We start from the raw sequence: 6,005 nt of genomic DNA, 5'->3' as shown, positions 1-6,005 counted from the left end.
TTTTCTTTTACTAAATTCTAAAAATTTTGCCATAACCTCCTTTGTATGGCTGACCATTTTTCAATTTTCTACATCTTTAAAACTAATTAAAAGTACACCAATATTGAAATTATCCTAAAGTAAATATTTTTTTTTCACTTAATTGAGATAAACATTATAAAAATTTGACATTGATCACTTAACCATTCACTTAGGATAGAGAATGGTTGGTTTTGTTAGAGAAGAGAGGGGAATGCCTTTTGTAATGAGGCCTAACATTATAGAGAAGACATAAAGCATCAAAACCATTTAAAATCATAAAAATCCATAAAATAATTGAAAGAAAGTAGAATCGCCAACTTACTAATGACTTTGATAGCTTTCCTTTGGCTTGATGGTTTGAGGGTTCAACTCTTGTTTGGACAAGAGTGACCACCAATCTTTGGAAGAGGGAAATGTTAAAAACTAATGAATTATTAATCAAATTCATAGTTCTTGGCTTGGGTGAAGTAGAGTAACAATGCATTAGACATTGTTGAGTTTCAACAAAGGGGAAGGCCTCTATTTATAGGAAAAATTGAGCTCCTAACCAAACAAACTGATTCTAAAATTTTCCAACTCAGTTTGGTCAATTTTTGACCATTTTTAGGTCACTTGAGCTAACTTTTTGCAACTATACTCGAATTAGGAGAGAGGAGAGATAAAATATCACATTATTTATGAGTTTAAAACTCATTCAAGCATGTGAAATATACACCTCCTTTAATGGACTCCCCTTCCTTACATATGTGTCAAAATGGAATCATTATACCCAAAATATCTCATATTTTTAATATTGCTCATAGTTTTTTACTAATAAACCTTGTACATTTTCAACTCTTCATCTTACGTGAGCATTTACTCATTTTTGGATACCCAAAATATCTCATATTTTTAATATTGCTCATAGTTTTTTACTAATAAACCTTGTACATTTTCAACTCTTCATCTTATGTGAGCATTTACTCATTTTTGGATACCCAAAATATCTCATATTTTTAATATTGCTCATAGTTTTTTACTAATAAACCTTGTACATTTTCAACTCTTCATCTTATGTGAGCATTTACTCATTTTTGGATATCATCTTTTACAAAATTGGATTTATCTCCTCCCCACACATGGATTGATCTTATTGGTCCATAGGAACCTTAATTGGACCATAATCCAAAAATTTCTGAAAATCTAGACCCTTAGGTTAAGGTCCTTTATACCTATTTCCAATTAATTCCAATTGCACATTGGAAAATTCTTTTTGAATTTCTGTTTCAGGGAAATTAATTTTAATAACATGAGATATTTTTCTATCTAAAAATATTCAAACTCTGAATATTCTCTCTCCAGAATATTTTCTCTCTCTAGGTTAAAACAGTTAGAAACAAGATCTTTTATATTTCTGAAGAGAGGATTGATTACAGGAAAAGATGCTGGATATCTTGAGAGGATAGGGAGGAATCTTACATTCTCTCCCACTTAAAAAACGCGAGATGCCCTCATCTCGCAAACTGGGGGTAATTTCGCAAGATGCACTAAGTGAAAATTTAATTACGACGATTAACCACTAAGAGAAGTCTCAAAGAGAGCAAGACTCAATACAAGAACAAAGATTTCAACTTTATTCATTCTTGAAACGTATACAATAAAGATAGAAGAACTCTTTACAATTCCATAAGCCCGTTCATCATCATATGGTCACAAAAGTAGCACTCACAAGCAGCACACGTATAAGGTAACTCATCTCTGGGAATAATTCGGTCGGTTATTGCAGTACCTATCTCATTGGTATGAGGTGACCTAATAAAAGGACCTCTAAGAGGCAAGCCGAAATTGGGATAAAGGCATATCTTCTGGTAAGGAAGAAAACACGCAAGTAAGAAGACCCGCTCAGAAAATCCACCATGCCTTGAACTCATCACGCAATAGTATCGGGGACCCAAACCCAACGCTTCAATAACCATGGCCAAGCGGACATTGTTACGGAAGTGCTGTCGCCCCCACGGTGTTACCCTAGTTATATCTCGATAGGTCCGCCATTTGGTCTGAGCTACAGAAGTTCCCAAGTGAGGGAAAAGTGAGCGCTCATACAGTTCTATAAAATCCTTCTTCACAGACTCGCTTGCGTCTTGAAGGTGAGAAATCATCATGGATAAAACTAATTCTTGCTGCCAAGCCATGAAGGAGATTAAGAAAGAAAGGAGATCGATGGAAGTAAGATTACTGTGAGCGACAAGTAAAAGTTATGACTTATATAAAGGAAGGAGCTAGCGTAACCTAGAAGCCATCGGTATCTTGCCACTGAAGTTTTACCGTCTTTCCATGATTTGGGTTTGGCACATATTTCTATAAAAGGCTTACATGAAATACATCATGAACTTTGAGATGAGGAGGTAAAAGAAGCTCGTAAGCTAAGTCACTTACTTTCTTTGAATTCAGATAAGGCTCACAATATCTGGGAGATAACTTCTTATACTACCCAAGAGATAAAGAACTTCTTTTGGGCCGTACTCGAATGAAGACCAAAACCTTGGTATCCAAAACACCGATTTTCACTACTAAACTCATTGTTCTCAATCCTTAAAATAGGTGGGACTCCTGAGAAGTATTCTAGGGAAAGGGTCTTCCTTTTTTAAACAGAATCTTTGTTTTATTTTAGAGAGGGAATAATTATAAGATCAAAAAGGGATATTCTTACTCCTGTATACCTTGAAGGCTGGAGGAGAATCTTACATTCTACCCCACTTAAAAATGCGAGATGTCCTCATCTCGCAAAGTAGAGAACAACTCTTTTTCTTAAGATCCAATTTATTATGGGGTTCCTTATATCCAATTTATTATGGGGTTCCTTATATTCTGGTCAACCCAACAGAATACTGGGATAAATATCCCTTATATAGAACTCATCATTAAATACATTTCATTCAAATCATAACATTCATATTTTTAACGCGATAATGGTCCATTAGACTGAAAATTTCTTTTTGAACATTCCTCCATGGAAATTTCAATCAAGTAAGTTCTCAATTTGTCATCCCTTAACTTGATCTACCGGTCAAGTGTTAACAGTAGCAATCTGACAGCACAATCCACTAATCTCATAGTGATTTGCTGAATTCATTATCATCATTCCAGTTATGAATATCATCACAGGGACTCGTCCCATTCATCCTCAATGTGGTTTTGTTCAGGTTATTATATTTCAACTAAATTTCAAAAATCATCATTTTTCAATCAGAATCCAAATCAATTCATCAATTCTCAAACAGAATTAAAAATCAATCAACCACATTCGAAATCATCATCTGGATAGCATTAACGCTTATAATTTCAAGTCTTAGATTTACTTGTATATACTGTCAGTAAAGAGCTGCAGTTATACTCTCGGTATATATGGGTAGTCACGACCCTTGGAATTATAAGGTAAATACCATCATGTCTAGGCCTCAAGCAAGTGAGGGATTCTATATAATTGCGGTACTTGCATCTGAAGACCTAATTACCAAATTACGAATTTCAGTTTGAATATCAAATTGTATGAATTATATCACACAATTACAACCTTTTTGTGTTTCTTGATAAATTTTTGACTTATTTGTCTTCTCAGTTGATCTTTATTAGCCAACCTGAATATTCTCTCTCTAGAATATTTTTTCTCTCTAAGTCAAAATAGGTAGAGACAAGATCTTTTATATTTCTGAAGAGGGGATTGATTACAGGGGAAGATGCTGGACATCTTGAGAGGCTGGGGAGGAATCTTACATTCTCTCCCACTTGAAAAACGCGAGATGCCCTCATCTCGCGAACTGGGGTAATTTCGCAAGATACACGAATATGAGACTGAGAGAAATTTTTTAATTAAGATTAACCACGAAGAAAAGTCTCAAAGAGAGTAAGGGTCAAGACAAGAACAATATTTAAACTTTATTCATTCTTGGAACATATACAGTAAGGATAGAAGAACTCTTTACACTTCCATAAGCCCGTCCATCATATGATCACAAAAGCAGCACTCACAAGCTACGCACGTATAAGGTAACTCATCTATGGGAATAATTATGTTGGTTATTGCCGCACCTATCTCAGTGGTATGAGGTGATCTAACAAAAGGACCTCTGAGAGGCAAGCCAAAAACGGGGTAAAGGCATATCTTCTGATGAGGAAGAAAACACGCCAATAAGAAGACCCGCTCAGAAAACCCAAGATGTCGATCTCATGACGCAGTAGTATCGGGGACCTAAACCCAAGGCTTCAATAACCATGGCCAAGCGGACATTGTTACGAAAGTGCTGCTGACCCCAGGGTGTTACCCTAGTTATGTCTTGATAGGTTCGCCATTTAGTCTGAGCTACAGAAGTTCCCAAGTGAGGAAAAAGTGAGCGCTCATACTGTTCTATAAAATCCTTCTTCATAGACTCGCTTGCGTCTTGAAGGTGAGAAATCATCATGGATAAAACTAATTCCTGTTGCCAAGCCATAAAGGAGATTAAGAAGAAGGGAGATCGATGGAAGTAAGATTACTGTGAGCAACAAGTAAAAGTTACGACTTATATATAAAAGAAAGAACTAGCGTAACCTAGAAGCCAATGGGGTATCTTGTCACTGAATTTTTACCGTCTTTCCATGATTTGGTTTTGGCACATATTTCTATAGAAGGCTTACATGAGATACATTATGAACTTTGAGATGAGGAGGTAAAAGAAGCTCGTAGACTAAGTCACCTACTTTCTTTGAATTTAGATATGGCCCACAATAACTGGGGTATAACTTCTTATACTTCTCAAGAGATAAAGAACTTCTTTTGGGCCGTACTCGAATTAAGACCAAAACCTTGGTATCAAAACACCGGTTCTCACTTCCGAACTCAACGTTCTGAATCCTTAAAACAGTTGGGCTCCTGAGAAGTATTCTGGGGAAAGGGTCTTCCTTTTTTAAACAGAATCTTTCTTTTATTTTAGAGAGGGAATAATTATAAGATCAGAAAGGGAGGTTCTTACTCCTGTATACCTCAAAGGCTGGGGGAGGAATCTTACATTCTACCCCACTTAAAAAGGCGCGAGATGTCCTCATCTCGCAAGTAGAGGACAACTCTTTTTTCTTAAGATCCAATTTATTTTGGGGTTCCTTATATTCTGGTCAACCCAATAGAATACGGGGATAAGTATCCCTTATATAGAACTCATCATTAAATAACAATTCATTCAGATCATATCATCTATATTTTTAACACGATAATGGTCCATTAGACCGAAAAATTTCTTTCTGAACATTCCTCCACGAGAATTTCAGTCAAGCAAGTTCTCAATTTGTCATCCCTTAACTTGATCTACCATGTCAAGTGTTAACAGTAGCAATTTGACAGCACAATCCACTAATCTCATAGTGATTTGCTGAAATCATTATCATTATTCTAGTTATGAATATCATCATAGGGACTCGTCCCATTCATCCTCATTGCGGTTTCGCTCAGGTTATTATATTTTAACCACTTTTCAAAAATCATCATTTTTTTCAATCAGAATCCAAATCAATTCATCAAAACTCAAACAAAATTAAAAATCATATCAACCACATTCGAAATCATCATCTGGATAGCATTAATGTTTATAATTTCAAGTCTTAGATTTACTCGTATATACTGCCGGTAAAGAGCTGCAGTTATACCCTCGGTATATACGGGTAGTCATGATACTTGGAAGTATAAGGTAAAAACCATCATGTCTAGGCCTCAAGCAAGTCAGGGTTCCATACAATTGCGGTACTTCCATCTGAAGACCCAATTACTAAATTACGAATTTTCAGTTTGAATATCAAATTGTATGAATTATATCACACAATTACAACTTTTTTGTGCTTCTTGATAAATTTTTGACCTATTTGGCTTCTCAGTTGATCTTTATTAGCCAATTCGCTCTGATACCAACTGTGAGATCCCTGTTCCCACCGAGCAATAGATTCGGGGTACTAGCATCGGAAGTAGCACTTCTCGCACG

Source organism: Cibotium barometz, chromosome 38 (genome assembly GCF_041138505.1).
Source record: "Cibotium barometz isolate CiBa-2024 chromosome 38, ASM4113850v1, whole genome shotgun sequence".
Classification (NCBI taxonomy): Eukaryota; Viridiplantae; Streptophyta; class Polypodiopsida; order Cyatheales; family Cibotiaceae; genus Cibotium; species Cibotium barometz.
The sequence above is the reverse complement of the archived record's forward strand: the minus strand, read 5'-3'. Positions refer to the sequence as shown.